This window comes from Rhinolophus hipposideros (assembly GCF_964194185.1).
Source record: "Rhinolophus hipposideros genome assembly, chromosome: 18".
Taxonomy (NCBI): domain Eukaryota; kingdom Metazoa; phylum Chordata; class Mammalia; order Chiroptera; family Rhinolophidae; genus Rhinolophus; species Rhinolophus hipposideros.
The window spans coordinates 53,857,654-53,875,322 of NC_138064.1; the positions used below are offsets into that span (position 1 = coordinate 53,857,654).

The window sequence follows — 17,669 nt, forward strand, 5'->3', positions numbered from 1 at the left end:
ATTGGTATGATTTCAATTTTCCTTAAATTTATCAAACTATGTGGCCTAACATATGTGGCCTAACATATGGTCTATCTTGGAAAATGTTCCATGTGCGCGTGAGAAGAATGTGTGTTTTGCAGCATTGGGGTGAAATGCTCTGAAAATATCGATTAAATCCCAGTGGTCCAATGTATCATTTAAGGCTGTTTTTTCCATATTGGTTTTCTGTCTGGAAGACCTGTCCCTTGTTGTCAGAGGTGTGTTGAAGTGCCCTACTATGATAGTGTAACTCTTGGTCTCTGTCTTTATGTCAATCAATATCTGTTTTATATATTTAGGTGCTCCTATGTTGGGTGCATAGATGTGTACTACCGTTATGTCCTCTTGTCGGATCGATCCCTTTATTATTATTTTATTGGATCGATCCCTATATAAGTATTATCCCACTATAATACTTATAGTGCCCATCTTTGTCTTTTAATATGTTCTTCATTTTAAAGTCTATTTTGTCAGATATAAGTATTGCAACTCCAGCTTTTTTCTCATTGCCATTTGCATGAAATATCTTACTCCAACCCTTCACTTTCAGCCTGTGTGTGTCTTTTGATCTGAGGTGAGTCTCTTGCATACAGCATATACAAGGGTCTTGCTTTCTTATCCACTCAGCCTCACTATGTCTCTTGATTGGAGCATTTAATCCGTTTACATTTAAAGTAATTATTGATATGCACGTAGTTATTGCCATTTTTAAATTTGTAGTTAGATTATTTTCATCTTTTTTTTATTTACATAAGTTCTTTTAGTATTTCTTGCAATGCTGGCTTGGTGGTAATAAATTCCTTTAGCTTATTCTTTTCTGGGAAGCTCTTTTTCTCTCCATCAACTTTAAATGATAGCCTTTGTGGATAAAGCAGTCTAGGTTGTAGGCCTTTGTTTTCCATCACTTTGAATATCTCCTGCCACTCCCTCCTGGCCTTCAATGTTTCTGTAGAAAAGTCATTTGACAGTTTTATGGGAGTTCCCTTGTATGTAACCCTCTGTCTTCCTCTTGTTGCTTTTAGGATTCTCTCTTTGTCTTTAAGCTTTGCCATTTTAACTATAATGTGTCTTGGTGTGGACCTGTTTGGGTTTATCCTGGTTGGAACTCTCTGCGCTTCCTGGAGTTGTATGTTGGTTTCCTTCATCAGGTTAGGGAAGTTTTCGGACATTATTACTTCAAATATGTTCTCAATCCCTTGTTTCCTCTCTTCACCTTCTGGTATTCCTATGATGCACATGTTGTTGCACTTGATGTTATCCCAGAGGTCTCTTAAACCATCTTCATTGTTTTTTATTCTTTTTTCTGTCTTTTTCTGTTTGGGTGATCTCTGCTAACTTGTCTTCTAAGTTGCTGATTCGATCCTCTGCTTCATCTAACCTGCTGGTCATTCCTTCAAGTGAGTTCTTTATTTCGATAATTGTGTTCTTTAGTTCTAACTGGTTGTTTGTTATGATTTCTACATCCTTCTTTATGTCGTCTCTAAGCTCCTTAAACATTCTTATCATCAGTGTTCTGAACTCTGTCTCTGATAGGTTGGTTAACTCTGTTTCATTTGGTTCCACTTCTGGAGGTTTCTTCTGTTCTTTTATTTGGGACATGTTTCTTTGTTTCCCCATTCTGGCTGATTCTCTGTGTTTGCTTTGATGTATTAGGTAGATCCCTTAGAGTTCTTAGTTCTTGCTGGGTTATCTTGTGTAGTATGTGTCTTTTGTATTTGACTTGCACCACTTCCCTATTCTCCTGTGCGTGTGCTCCAAAGGTGACTCTTGTGTTGTGTAAATAGTCCTGTTAAAGAAGATCTTTAATTGCTTTTTGCTTGTGAGTAGGTTGGGTTGACTTTTAGGCTGACTAGTTGTGAGACTTGGCTGTGCCCATCGCAGAGTGTTCTACTGTGTGAAGGTTGACCGCTTAAATGTGGTTTGGCCTCTATGGGCTCTTGTGCCTGCAGAGAATACCCTCTGGGTGGGTGACTTGTAGGTCAAACCCGGTAGTACTCTGGTTTGGTCTGGAGTTGGCTTCTGGATATGTTGAATCTTGTGCCTCTTAAGCTGGGCCCTGGTAGAGCAATTTCAGAACAAAGCAAATTACCAGGCACAACAACAACAACAACAGCAACAACAACAAAGAAAAAATCAAATACAGTTACATGTAAGAACAACCGACAACCCCCACTCAACACAGGCAAAGATATGAAATATATAAAGACAAAACAAAACAAAGCAAAAAAAAAGCATCTCCAGTCTTGGCTTAAGCTCACCAAGTAATCTTCAGGTTGTCCTCTGCTGTACCAAAGAGTCCCCTGCCTATTGTGCAGGCAGAGCCGGTCACCTGGTGCCCAGAGTGACTTTGAGACTTCAGATTTAGATGCGTGGGGCTGAGGGTCTGGATGGTAGTTTTTACAAAGTCAGTGCAGTTTCTGCCCTTGCCTGCACATATGCCCTCTGAGAGTAGCACCACCAACCCTGTGGCCAGTTCTCCTGAGTTTTAGAGCACTTCTTCCGTGTGTGTGCGCGCGCGCAGCGGGCAGGAGATTTCCGAGCTGCTGAAAGCCGGGAGCTGTGTCTGCTGCTTACTGCTGATCCCTGGGAGTGCCTCCACAGTTGTAATTGCCCCGCCCTAAGCAGGCCAGTAAGGGTGTGGGCTGGGGATGGAGGGGTCTTCTCTCTCCCAGCCCTTCCCGCAGGCCAGAAAAGGTGGTGGCTGGGGGTAGAGGAGTCTCTTCTTTTCTAGCCCAGCAAAAATCACACTCCTCCCAGCCTCTTCCCTGGTCACAGCTGCCTGCCAGTCTTCCCAGAGCCTGAGCATTAAGGCTCCTCTGTAATCTGATACTACTCCTCAGTTCAGGGACCAGTTTAAGTCTCTGGAAGTGTGGGGGTAGGATTGGAAGAGTGGGGGGAGGGGCCCAGGTATGGAGTTTGTGTCCTTTGTCCAACCTAGGGTCCAACTGGAGGACCCAGGTGAGGTTATTGCCTCAAATGTTGGATATGCTGCCTCCTTGGTGGGAGAGATCAGCTGTGGGACGCAGGGAAAGAGCCCACCTCCTGGCTTTTGTGTTCTCTGTTACGTCCTGGGATCCCCTGTGTCTCTGCAGCTGCAGATGCGGGCCGCGTTTCCACAGCCACAGATTCGGGCCGCGTCTTTACTCCGCTTTCTTCACTCTTCACTTGCTCGCCCAATTTGCCCACTGCAAGTAATCCTTGCACGAGTCATTTAGCTGTTCTGCATGATGAGCAGAGAGTCCTTTGATGGGTTATATGTCCCGTTTGTGATAAGATCCGGAGGAGAACTTTAAAAGTGCGCCCCACTGCTGCCATTCCTATGATGTCACCCAAAATTCTTCTTTTAACTGCGTAAATTATTTAAATGTTTAACCACTATGCTGTACACCTGAAAATAATACAAAATAATATTGAATGTTAACGGTAACTGAAAAAAAAATTCTTAATGTGAAATGCTCATTGACATAAATTTAGATTCAGGAGAAATTAGAGGAGTGGGCATTCTCATCAGGGGAATGATATCCCTTTTCCTCCCCTGTGCATTTCATTTAGCTGTTTATCTAGTGACTAACTTTTCTAAGCTGACTTTATAGTACTCTGTTTTTTTCAGTTGTAAACGGGGTCTCCTGTCTGGAATATTTGAATCTAGCTCTTGTCATTTTGCTTTCTGTTTGGTGATATCAGTGTAGCAATTCTGCTTTCAAATATAGCTTCTTCCTCAGTTGCAAAATGGAGGCTGTGCCACTTGCTCCCCATCTATTGTATCGTCACCTCATTCCTCTGACAAGGGCTTGTTATATTTATGTTAGTGTTGTCTTTTAGTTGTATAAGTTATCAGTGGACCCCTGGTGATTTCATTTTTGTTTTTTGGTTCATTTAGAATATACCTAACAGAAAATCTTCAAATTTACTATTCCAGTGTTCTTTATTCTAGTACTGTTATTTTTCCTTTTAAAAATAATTTCTAATATAAATAAATCCATTTAAATGGATATCTAGAAAGAGTAATATGAGTAGGTAATATTTTTCATGTTAACTTCTTATAAGTTACACTTTGTTTAAAAAAAAATCTTTGCCTGTTTGATAGGTGAATCATACTCATTGCTTTTCGTTTCATTTGTTATATTATTGATTTTGAATGTTTTTTCTCATTTAGTATATATAATGAATTATATATTTATATTCTTTATCTATTGTGGTATAAGTTTTCTTTTGAGCATTTTATAGATTGATAATATTATGCCTCCCTGATAATTGTTATAACTATTCCTTCCAAGCTTTTCTGTTTTTAATATAAAATGTTATATTAAGCATTAAATTTTTTTTTTTCATTTTTTTTATTTTTTTATTTATTAATTAATTTATTTATTAGTTTCAGGTGTACAAAACAAGGTAATACTTAGACGTTCATCATTTATATCCCTCATACTGTGAACCCCCCTCCCCCCATCCACTATCCCTCCGACCTCACACTGAACCATCACATTATATATATAAAATTATAGTTGGCATTCATTAATGTTTAGCTTCTGATGTACAATGCCATGATCAGGTATCCACAGTATCCCTGAGGTGGTCTCCCAAATAGGACGCATGTCCATCGGATACCCAACAAAATCTTTACAACATTATAGAATACCTTCCCCAAATTAATTTTCAAAAGAAAAACCCTGAGGCCATCTTGTGGTTACCAGCTGCTTCCAAATCCCTTCACCTTTCCCCTTATCCCCAACCCCCTCCCACACACCCATCTAACCACTCTCGGTTTTTTCTCTGCGTCCCCAAAACTGACTCTGATTAGTTCATTCACATAGTCTTTTCTTTAGATTCCATATATAAGTGAGATCATATGGTACTTGTCTTTCTCTTTCTGACTTATTTCACTTAACATAATGTTCTCTAGATCCATCCATGTTGCTGCAAATGATAAGATTTCTTTCTTCTTTATGGCTGCGTAATACTCCATTGTATAAATGTACCACAGCTTCTTAATCCAGTCATCTACCGATGGGCATTTCGGTTGTTTCCATATCTTGGCTATTGTGTAAAGTGCTGCAATAAACATAGGAGTGCATACAGATTTTTGAATTGGAGTTTTGGATTTCTCCGGGTAGATGCCTAGGAGTGGAATTACTGGATCATAGGGTAGTTCCATTTTCAGATTCCTGAGATACCTCCATACTGTTTTCCATAGTGGCTGCACTAATCTGCAGTCCCACCAACAGTGCACTAGCGTTCCCTTTTCTCCACATCCGCGCCAGCATTTGTTGTTTGTTGATTTATTGATAATAGCCATTTTGACTGGAGTGAGGTGGTATCTCATTGTGGTTTTTATTTGCATTTCTCTGATGGTTAGTGAGGTTGAGCATTTCTTCATATGTCTTCTTGCCTTCTGTATGTCCTTCTTAGAGAAATGTCTCCCCAAGTCCTCTGCCCATTTTTAAGCATTAAATTTAATAACTTTTCTTTTTATGCTGAAAAAGCATTTTCCATTTTGAAATGTGCCAATAATTGATCTCTTTTGGTCAAATTTTTATGATTTTACATTAAACAAATTATATATGCTTATTTCCCCCTATTAAAAAATAAACAAATTATGTCCCTATTTCCTTGAATGGATTATTAGATTTATTTGGGTATTCAGCATATTGTGCTAATAATAATTTGATTGTATTTTTTTTTTCACTACCCTTCCAAGATTCTCCAAGCCTTTACCTCATTATCTCATTAATTCATATAACATCTTTATGGGTTAGGTAATAATTGTGATCAGAGTTCCAGAACCTGTTTTTAGAAAATTTCTAGAATAAATAAGGCTTTATTTTGGTAACAAAACATTTTTTTTTTTTTAATTAATTTTATTGGGTGGTAACAAAACATTTTTAAGCAGGCATTAATCACTAACTAACATCACATTTCGAGTTAGGATAAAAACGTAGTTCCATTTAATGGCAACTTTGCCAACTTTTGTTTTCTGTCTTCATTTTTCAGTCAATGGAAAATTCGCTACTCTTGTACCTCTCTCGTAAATGAAGTAGGTTGAGTATGATTAAAGAAATGGATATTTAAAATTTTAGATTAGTGGTTCTCAATTTTGTCTTCATAGTAGAATTATCTGAGAAGCTTTTAAAAATACTAATACTCAATATTTATGTCCAGAAATTACTATTTCATTGTTCTGTGGTGGGACTGGGCATTAAGAGTTTTTCAAAAGTTCCCAGGTTATTTTAATGTGCATCCAAAGAAGAAAACCATTATTTGACATCAGTGGTTCTCTAAGTGTGGTTCCCAGACTGCTCTCTCTCCTCGGAGCTTGTGAGGAATGTACATTATTTGGATGCATACTGATCTGCTGAATCAGAAACTCTGGTGATAGAGCCCAGCAGTCCGTGTGTGTGTGTGTGTGTGTGTGTGTGTGTGTGTGTGTTTAACTGTAATTTAGATTATTATAGATTCACATATAATTGGAAGAAATAGTACAGAGATCCAGGTTCACCAGTTGTATGTGCACTCGTGTGTGTCTGTTCTGTGCAGTTTTATCACATGTGTGCTACCACCACAGTCCAGACACAACAAGAATCTGTGTTTTCCCGCGGCTCCAGGGGATTCTGATGCAGCTACGGCTTGAGAAACGTCTTTTAAAATGAAACTACAAGAGCAGGAAAGGACAGTTTTTTTCATAAGGATTTTTCTATGTACTCAAAATGTGCTAACAGATAAGCGGCAGTCTCACCTGGGAGCTTGACAGAAATGCAGGATCTCAGGTCTCCTCTCAGATCTAACGAATCAGAGTCTGCACTGTATACAAGATTCCCCAGGTAATTTGTGTACACATTGAAGTTAAAGGATACCTGAGGAATAGGTTAAAAAAAAGAAAAAACAAACTCAAGCAAACGAAAACACCAAATTGGGTTTTTGAAATTTTGTTTAGATATTTATTCTTCCAATCAATAACTCTTGTAGTAAAGCAAAAATCAGTTGTTAAGCAAACTAATATCAGTTTTTCTGCTTTTATATCTTAGTCATTTTAAGATTCATTATACTATTATTTTTGTCTGTAGAGGTGGTTATTTTTTTACCACAATGTAAAATTTGATATTTTCTGTTAGTCTTAATATTACAACATCTTCAGTGCAAGAAATATGACAACCATCATCAGCTTCATCAGTATCAAACTTGAATGTGCCCGAACCCATTTTTCTCCATCTCTTTTTTTCACTTCAGTCATTTACTTCTGAAAAATTGGAGATACTGGGTTTGTTTCTGGCTACTCTTGCAGCAATTTTGATGACTATCATTATTTTCTGCTTTCATTTTATGATATATGTTTTGAGAGTCTGAGAAAGAATTTTAAGGAAAAAGTGCTACAGTGAGGAAAAGAAATGAGACCAGCGTGGGTAGTCCTATTAATCGATTTCTATTTTGTCCATTTTTTAAACTCTCTTCTGCCTGGATCCCCACCAAAGAATAAGTGAGCACATGTACAGTTTTGTCCTCTACACTCTGTAAGGTGTCAGAGAGTAATCAGTGAGACTGGGGTTATGTAAAAGGACGACAAACTGATGAAGAATGTGTGAGAGGGCCCTAAACAAGGGAGGACGCAGCTCAGCCTGGGGAAGGTGTTGTCAACCAGGCTTTCATAGAGGTGCATCTATTCACACTGCATGTAGAAACCTGAGTAGGAAGTTTCCAGGCAGATGTATCAGTCAGGGTGTCAGCAGAAAACACATTCAGCTCTGATAGCGCAAATGAAGGCACTGCATACACCAGTGCATGTGGAGGGCCGGGAGGGGAGGAAAGGTGGGAAACGGGGGGAGCACAGGCAGGCCTCATTTGATTGCACTATGCTTTATTGCACTTCACAGATATTGCAATATTTACAAATTGAAGGTTTGTGGCAGCCCTGCACTGAGCAAGTCTAGGTGGCGTTTTCACAACAGCATCTGCTTATTTCATGTCTCTATGTCACATTTTGGTAATTTTCATAATATTTCAGTTTTTAATTATATTTGTTATGGTGATCTGTGATGTTACTATTATAATTGTTTTGGGGCGCCATGACCATACTCATATAAGATGGTAAACTTAATCTATAAATATTGTGTGTTTTCTGACTGCTCCACCAACTCACCGCTCTTCCATATCTCTTCGTCTCCTCGAGCCTCCCTATTTCTGGAGACACAACAATATTGAAATTAGGCCAGTTAATAACCCTGAAATGGCCTCTAACTTTCAAATGAAAGGGAGAGTTGTATGTCTCTCACTTTAAATCAAAAGTTAGAAATGATTACGCTAGTGAGGAAGGCATGTTGAAAGCCAAGATGGGCTGAAAACTGGGCCTCTTGCACCAAACAGTTAGCCAAGCCTTGAATGCAAAGGAACAGTTCTTGGAAGACATTAAAAGTGCCACTCCAGTGAGCACACAAATGATAAGAAAGCAAAACAGCTTTATTAATAATACAGAGAAAGTTTTAGTGGTCTGGACAGAGGATCAAATCAGCCACAATATTCCCTTAAACCAAAGCTTAATCCAGAGCAAGGCCCTAACTCTCTTCAATTCTATGAAGGCTGAGAGAGGTGAGGAGGCTGCAGAAGAAATGTTTGAAGCTAGCAGAGGCTGTTTCATTAGGTTTAAGGGAAGAAGCTGCATTGATAACATAAAAGTGCCAGGCAAAGCATAACGTGCAGATGTACAAGCTGCAGCAAGATTTATAGATGATCTAGCTAAGATAATTAATGAAGCTGATGTTGGGGCTCCAAAGATAATTTTTCCTCCCACCTTCTAAGTTCTTCTAGCTGGGCTAATAATTATACTTAACAGAGACAGATTAATAGGAGAAAATGTCCAAAGTTTATTTTACAGATATATATTTGGGGGTCCATAAGAATATGAGATCCGCGACAGATCAGGCAGTTGAAGCTTATATGCCATTCTGGAGCTAAGGATAAGGGGGTTTTGCAGTTTGGGACTTTGAAGGGCAGGAATGCAATTCACATGGAGATGGAAAAGCAAATGTTTGGTAAATAAATGGTTGCTGGGCTATCTCTAACCATGGGACACAGAGAAGACTTTAATCAAATGGGCCTTGCTGGGTTCCTCTCTATCACACCCTAGTTTATATTAAAGTATAGTAATCTGTGATGCTATCTCCCTTCCCACAGCATGTTCTCTAAATTCCTTTCAGGCAGTTAGGGGGAAGGTCAAAGGTTTTTCTTGAGTCTTTTGTTTGTTAAAAACCAGCTTAAAATCAATATCCCAAAAGGGGGTGACAAAACTTTGCTTCCCTTCCGTACTTAACACTAAACACCAGATTTTCAACATAGATGAAACAGGCTTTTATTGGAAGAAGAGCCCATCTAGGACATTCATAGCTAGAGAGGAGGAATCAGTGGCTGGTTTCAGAGGACAGGCTGACTATCTTATTAGGGGCTAATGTAGCTAGCAGTGTTTAAGTTGAAGCCAATGCTCATTTACCATTCTGAAAATCCTAGAGTCCTTAAGAATTATGCTAAATCTACTCTGCCTGTGCTTCATAAATGTGACAACAAAGCCTGGATGACAGCACACCTGTTTACAATATGGTTTCCTAAACATTTTAAGCCTACTGTTGAGACCTACTGCTAAGTAAAAAAGATTCCTTTTAGAATATTACTGCCATTGACAATGCACCTGGTCACCCAAGAGCTCTGATGGGGAAGTACAATGAGATTAAGGCTGTTTTCATGCTTTAACACAACACTCATTGTACAGCCCATGGATCAAGGAGTAATTTCAAACTTGAAAGTCTTCCTGTTTAAGAAATGCATTTCATAAGGTTATAGCTGCCACAGGTAGTGGTTCCTCTGATGGGGCTGGGCAACGTAAATGGAACACCTTCTGGAAAGGACTCACTATTCTGTGTGCTATTAAGGACTTTTGTAATTCATGGGAAGAGGTGAAAATATCAATATTAATAGGCATTTGAGGAAATTGATTCCAACCCTCATGGATGACTTCGAGGGTTCAAGACTTCAATGGAGAATGTAACTGCAGATGTGGTAGAAGTAGCAAAAAAGCTAGAATTAGAAGTGGATCCTGAAGATGTGCTTGAATCACTGCAGTCTCCAATGTGGAGTCCACCATGTACATGGGTTCTTTCTTTATTATTCCTAAAGTCTGATTCTGTGTCAGAACCTTTTGGTAAGAGTCTTAGGAGGTATATTGTATGTACCTTGTTCCTCTTCTGACAGTGTTAGAGTGTTAAATTTATATCAATCATAATCTATACCAATTTTTATACTTTTGTAACCTGTTGTACTTTTGGGATCTATAAACAGTTCGTGCTCCCTGGAGACTGAAATGCTCCATTTTACCATCAACCTTCTTGAGCAGGGGGTTGGCAAACTTTTTTGGTAAAGGGCTAAATAGTGAATAATTTACGCTTTGCAGGTCAAGAGGCAAGCTAGAGGATGTTATGCAAGTACTTGTACAATAAGAAAAAAAGTAAGCTTCAACAAAATTTTGATTGATTAAATTAAAAATATAACAATTGAGTATAATTTTTTTTTGTAATACAGATTTGATAATGAGAAGAATGGAATTCTTTTTGTTTTGGGAGGATAACATTTCACTTAATTTGTGTATAAAGCTAGTGTTCTCTATCATCAGTATTGTTGCAAATATTTATCTCTTAATACTGATCTGTAATAAGAATTTACATATTTCATCTTTGAAAATGTCTTTTCACATAGAAAGGGGCAGCCAAATAGTGATATCAGTTCACAGCTATCTGATTTTAATTGAGCGTATTCATTGCCTGGAAGGCATTCATAGAATTTATTAGAATTTCTCCTGACATTTTCTTTCTACATGTCATTATATTGCCGATTAATCACTTACAGTTGAAAGTTAGGTGGAAGCTCCTCAAATGCACAGTAAAACGGATTTTGAAATACGGAAATTTCTTTTTCACTTGCATCGAAGTCTGAGTAACACTGCTGTATTTTAAGCTCAGAAAATGTATCTGCTGCAAATTTGTGTGGGAATGGAAATCTCACTTTTTGTTTTAACTTTTGCCAGCATGGGAAGTACATAAAGTAGCCTGACAGTATTTGTGATTCAAACATTAGTTGTCATTGAAATGACTTTACTGCCATAAAGTTTTGCATGTCCTTGCTGTTTTGCCTTGTAATTTCAGGTGGAATTAATTAAAAACGTTATCAAGTCCACAGGAAAAGCTAATCTCCAAAGTTAATTCAGTGTTCGGTGATAGTGGTTAAGAGTGTGATTCTCCTCCTTCAGAAAAGTCTCATTCTTGACCAGGAGTCAGGATATTCAGCTTCTGTTTCTGAGAAAACTTTGTGGGGCTATCAGAGCACATGAAGATCACCATTAATACTACTGGTTTAATGTCACATGATAGATTCATATATTTTCCTCAGCGTTCTTCTTGCTGATGAATAATAAAATGAATAACCGTAGGCTTTAAACACCCTACGTTTTTACAAGCTCTGTAAATTTGTCCAACTAAGTCTCTTTTTGCTCCACACAAAATTTTTACCATCCTGTTATAACATATCTTAGTAGATTTTACTTACGTTGTATTGAATTAGTGTTTTTTTCATCTTCTTTGGAAATATTTTTGTTTATAGTTGTTCCGTGCAGCCTACTCATAGAGGCTGATTCTTCAGTCACTTCAAAATCAGTGTTGACTCCTTGTAGAAAGAACAACTGAGCAGTATCCGTAACATCTGTCAATTCATCAAAGCCAAGGAAACCACTCAAAATAATGTGTCTCATTTTTAAATTGACTATTGATATTGCTTCCAATGTCTTAAACTCTTTGAACAACTGTTCTTACCAAAAGACTAATAGTCCTAAACAAGTTTGTTTTCTCTGGACATATTGCTTCAGCTGCTGCAATCAAACATGACTTAATTGACTCACCATTGGTAAATGGCTTTCCTTGTTTGGCTAACAAATGAACCACTCATGAATTCACTTTGGTTACAATCTCATTTTCATTTGTTTACTTTTGTGAAGAAATTCTGCTGTGATGAGATATTCTGTTTTAAATGTTGTAATTTTTCTGACTCCTGCTTTTCCTGTGAGTTGGGAATATTGTGAAGCTTAATTGGGCATGTATTGTATTCTTTTAGTACAGATAGAATGTCATGGAATAATAAACAAAATGCTTTGTCATCTGATTCAATAACGATATAGTCCATCTTCAGTGTGCGCTAAAAGTATGTCATATTTTCCTCTTGTCTTGTTTTGATGTGATAGGTTTGCAGTGGTAATAAAAAATCGTGGTAAAATAATATGCATGACATTTGAAATGCTGTTGAGTTATAACTGTCACTGTGATTTGTAGTGCACCAAGCAGGTGTGCAAAGCAGAGTGTGAGAATGTCGTATGTGGTCTCTGTCACAACCACTAAACTTTTATAGTGCAAAAGCAGACATAGATGTCAACAGATGAGCATGGCTGTGTTCTAATAAAAGTTTATCTATGGACACTGAAATTTGAATTTAATGGAATTTTTGTCTGTCGTGAAATAGTTTTCATTTTTAAAAAACCACTTACGTATGTAAAGATAATTTTTAGTTTGTGTGTCAGATAAAAATGGTCAGCTGGCTGTATTTGGCGTGCGGGCTGTTGTCTGTTGACACTTGCTCTACTGAAGAAGTGTAGGATCTCAGAGACACTGAAGAACACAGACGGCAGGTCTTGCTTTCAGACTTGATAATAAAAGTCAGGAAACCTCTGCTGTCTCATTCAGCATCAGATCCCCATTCAGCAGGGAGATACTCTGTAAGTAGTTTTTGAGTAAGTAAATGATAGACAGTTCTGGCATATGATAAGCCTATAAACGTCTGTGGGATGAATGAAATGAATGAATGTCACGAGAGAGAAGACTGTGGCTGTGGGGCTAGAGAGAAAGCGAACAGATTTGAGATCTACTAAAGAGTTAGAGTTGATTTTATTTGGTCCCAATTGAGGGCGGGGATATGAAAGATGGAGGATTAAATAATGATTCCCAAGGTTTTTACTTCATCCTCTGGGTGGGTGTTAGTGCTATTCACTGAGATAGCTAACCTGAGAGGAAGAGCAGGTTTTGTTGGGAGAAATGAGGACATACTAAGTTCTTTTCTAGTCATATTGATTTTTCAGTGATTATGGGACCATTGGATGGAAATCCCCCTAAATGTCTGCAGTTTAGGAAAGGCATTCTAGCATGTGTTCGATCTCCCAGGAGGCAGCCTGATCGTTTTCTTTGGGACACCAACAAAGCATAGGCACCTTACCCCTTAAAAACGAGAGAACATTAGAAAAATCTATAAAGAAGTGATTTGAACTTTAAAATACTTTTAAGTTTTGTGTCAATTTAAAAAGTATAATTTTAGTTTGTGGTTTAATGTTGCTTTTATTTTGAATGACGAAGGCAGTGGGAACTAGCAGGACAGATTTGTGAGTCACTGCTATAAAGATGATAATGAAAGTGACTGAGCAAATGAGGTTATTCAGGGAGGGAATGAAGAGCAGCAGTTTTCTTTCCTGACTGCACACTGGAATCACTTGGGGACTTTAATAAAATTCTATCACCTAGACCCGTCTCGAGAGGTCCTGACTTAATTGCCCCAGGGTGACCTGGGCCAAGATTTCAGAAGCACTGGCCTGGAGTGGGAAGAGGTCCCAGTAAAGAATATGGACAATCACAGCAATGAAGGGTCAGGTAAGACAGGTAGACTGCCACGGAGTCTAAGGAAACAGCACCATTCAGGAGCAGGCGTATCTGCATCATACGTGCTGCATTCAGGTAACTGAGAAGTTCAAAACCAACCAGCCAACCAGCGAACCAACCAACCAACCAAGCGACCAACCAACCAACCAACCAGCCAACCAACCAACCAACCAACCATCATAATCCTCCAAAGTCCCCATCACTACCAACTAAAGTATCCCGCCTGGGATGTATAAAGATGAAAATGACCGCTACAGTTAAAGATTCTGTTATAAACCTACATGCTAGAGAAGGGAGCTTGGGAAAGGAATTCACATGCATTGGCCTCAGTATGTATGTATGTATGTGTAATTTTTCTCTGTTGTAGTATTATATAGCTATAAGTCTTAACAATGATTCAGTCCAACATAGGAGGAAACTTGAAAGTGGAAGCTTAAGTCTGGAAGCAATAATGTATTTTTAAATTGTGATATGATTCATATACGATAAAATTAATCCTTTTGAAAGCCACGTCCATTTCTTCATCTGGAAGGATGTTGGTATTAAGGGAGAATATAGCTACCATGTCTTCCAGTGCTTTGGCGAAACCTCAGATGCGTGGCCTTCTGGCCAAGCTCCTGCGACTTCAGATTTTTGGAGCAGTCATTGTTTCTCTGGGGGTTGCAGCTTTTTCTGTAAGTTTGCTGTGGCTGAACCAAGGAAGAAGGTGTATGCAGATTTCTACAGAAATTATGATTCCATGAAAGATTTTGAGGAGATGAGGAAAGCTGGTATCTTTCAGAGTGCAAAGTGATTTCGGAGTGTAAAGAATTTCTTTGAGTTGACTTCCAAGGAAGTTTGTCACTGACCTGTGTTCCAGAACTATGAAACATGGATATTTGGGCTAAGGGATAGTTTCTCTTGATAAATAAACAAATGTAGTAGACAGTAAAAAATAAATAAGATGAAAAATTCATCCTTTTAAAATGTATCATTCAGTGGTTTTAAGTATATTCACAAGGTTGTACAACTACCACTACTAATTCCAGAAAAAATGTGGTTTTATCCTATGTGATAGGATAAAAATTTGCTTTTAGTCGTCTTATTTGTAAAATACAATTTTGTCTAATAGAATATTGTATAAGACCCAGTATTATTTTATATTACATTATATTATATTATACCTGGTATTATATATTATATTATATTATACCCAGTCTTATATTATATTAAAATAAGACCAGGTCTTATATTAATTTTTGCTCCAAAAGACGCATTAGAGCTGGTCCAGCTAGGTCTTATTTTCGGGGAAACACGGTATCAACTTACTCAACACCACCAAAAACAACCTCTTATTTTAAAAAAAGTTATTTTACTTCTATACAATGAAAACCAGCATCACATGCCATAAATAGTAGGTAACAGTAAAAATAAATATAATGGAAATTAATAATGTAAGATTCAACTAAAGCAAATATTTATCTTTAATGTATGTTGAATCTCTCCTCTCATGTCCACTTACTTCCATCACCACTGCCCCCACCTTGGACCACGGTCTCTGTCTCTCTCACAACACTGCAATCCTCATTTTTGTTTCCCTGCTTCTGCTCTTGTCTCCCAAGCATTAGAGACTTAATACTTCACTTTGCCTTCATGTCTGGCATGATCTGGCCTTGGTACCCAGCCTGATCATCTCCCACCTCATCTCCCACCATTCTCCACCTCCTTTACTGCACTCCAGGTAAACTGCCTGCTTTCATTTCCTCAGATGAGTCACTTTCAGCCTTGAAGGCTTTGTTCCTGCAATCACTTTAATCTTCCTGGAACACTCTCCACCTCTTCTCTTCGCCTAGTAAACTCCTACTCATCCTTCAGATTTCGTGTCTGATGTCACCTTCTCAGGAACTCTTCATGACCACACCCCCATGCTTCCTGCTCTTCCCTCCTGAGTCAAATCACCCATTATAAAACTTTAGTCTAAGGGGCGGCCAGTTGGTTAGAGCTCGAGCTCTGAACAACAGGGTTGCCGGTTCGATTCCCACGTAGGCCAGTGAGGACTATACTGAAGGACAATGCAACTATACTGAAGGACGACAACTTGTATTTCTAGTAAGTTCTCTAGGTAGGTCACATCCAATGAGGTCAGCACTAGACTGCATAGTGGTGTTGGGGGATCAATACTCTAGAAAAGTCGGCAAAATGTTTTTTGTAACTCTTTCCTCTTTGTTTTGGAGGTGAAATGGAGGATGGGGAGGGAGTACAGTACTGTTATATATTTCTCTGGCTTTTCTGAGAAGAAAACGACTTCTAAGTTGAGTTCTTCCTGAAGAAACTAATTCCCAGTTATACCTGTAACAATTTCCCTATAATTTCTTCCCCGTTCACACTATCATCGATTCTGTTCTAATCCTGACTCTCCATGTCCATATTGCAGCAGCTTGGTATTTAACTGTTTAACCATTTTACATACATTTGTGTATGGCAACTCACGGAATGTTACAGTAGGCCACTGAGAGAAAGAAGGAAGTTGAGGTGAGGTAGGTCCACTCAGGGAATGACTGCAGAAACTTTGGTCACAAGAAGGGGGATGGAGTGAGCGTTAGCCCCAATTATATTCTTTAAGAAGCATAGAAAAGTTGAATCCAATCTGGGTTTAATATCAGAGATTCCAGTTATCATGGTACAGTGGACAGGAAATAGCAGTATTGGATAGAGGCCACAGGGAGTCAGGTGGGCTTGAGGATTTCCATCCCAAGAATCAGTTGCCATAGACCCAGCTTCTGTGGGTTGTGTGGGTATTCATGTCAGGAGTGGACCAGGTTGTGGAAAGGGAGAGGGAAACTGGTGACATTAAGCAGCTTTTCAGAGCAATGGCTAGATGAGGGGATGTCGGCCGCCAGGCTGTGCTCCCAGTGGGGACTGGAGGGTGATACTAGGCAGGTGACGGAAATTCAGCCGAGGATGCATGGTTCGTGCAGCACTTCCCATCATTCCATGCTACTGATTCTGCCTCCTAATCCCTGAAGTCTGTCCCCTCAGCTCTTCTCTCCGCCTCCATGCTCTCCTTGCCCTTCTGCCTCCTCTAAGAAAATCTGAGTGTCACCATCCAGCTCAGAAGGCGTCTTTGGTGGTTCCTGCTGGCCAATACTTACTGAATATTTCTTAGTGTTTCTATACAGTTGATCCTCATCATGTATGGACTGGGTACTGTGAATTTGCCTTTCATGGCCATTTGCAGCAGTGTCACCTGTCATGCATATTCCCAGCTCAGGGCGAACAAAGCAGTGCTCTGCCTGCTGGATTCAGCTCTCATACTGTAAACTGGTGTCTTTCGTGGTCTGTTTAATGCCATGGTTTTCACATTTTTCGTCCTTTTTCTTGTGATTTTGCTGTTTAAAATGGACCCAAATTGTGGTGCTGAAATGCTGTCCAGTGTTCCTAAAGTATAAGGAGGCTGTAACGTACCTTACAAAGAAAATATATGTGTTAGGTAAGCTTCATTCCTGTATGAGTTATAGTGCTGTTGGCTGTGAGTTCAACATTCATGAATCAACGTGTATTAAGTAGGGTGTCCTTAAACAGACACACAGCAAACAAGGCCGTGTATTAGTGCGTCCATGGAAGTGTCAGGCCAGAGGCTCCTGGTACCTAGCCCTGTGTTTGGACTAATTCAGTGCTCACTGTGAGTTTATAGAAGAAAACTACTGCAAATAACTAGAATTGAATGAACAGTGACTCAGTTCTTACACACACACTGCTATTATCCCTGTTTTACAAAAGTGGAAACCAAAGCTTAGGGAAGTTAAATAATTTCCTCAAGGTCCAGTGAGTGGTGTACCTGGAATTAAAACTCAGGACAGTTTGACACCAAGGTTCATGCCCCTAATCCATAGGCAGTGTGATCTTAAAACCTTAGTATGGCAGATGAGTTCCCTTGGTATGGCT

The 17,669-nt window shown here is 38.9% G+C and overlaps 1 protein-coding gene and 1 pseudogene across 8 annotated transcripts in view; both read left to right on the plus strand.

Annotated features, from left to right (window-relative positions):
* Positions 1 to 17,669, plus strand: part of SUGCT (succinyl-CoA:glutarate-CoA transferase) — an 863,222-nt gene that overhangs the window by 190,568 nt on the left and 654,985 nt on the right. The window lies entirely within an intron of this gene.
* Positions 14,309 to 14,538, plus strand: LOC308510564 (cytochrome c oxidase subunit 6C-like; annotated as a pseudogene). The gene has a single exon. The product of its transcript is annotated as a cytochrome c oxidase subunit 6C-like (transcript).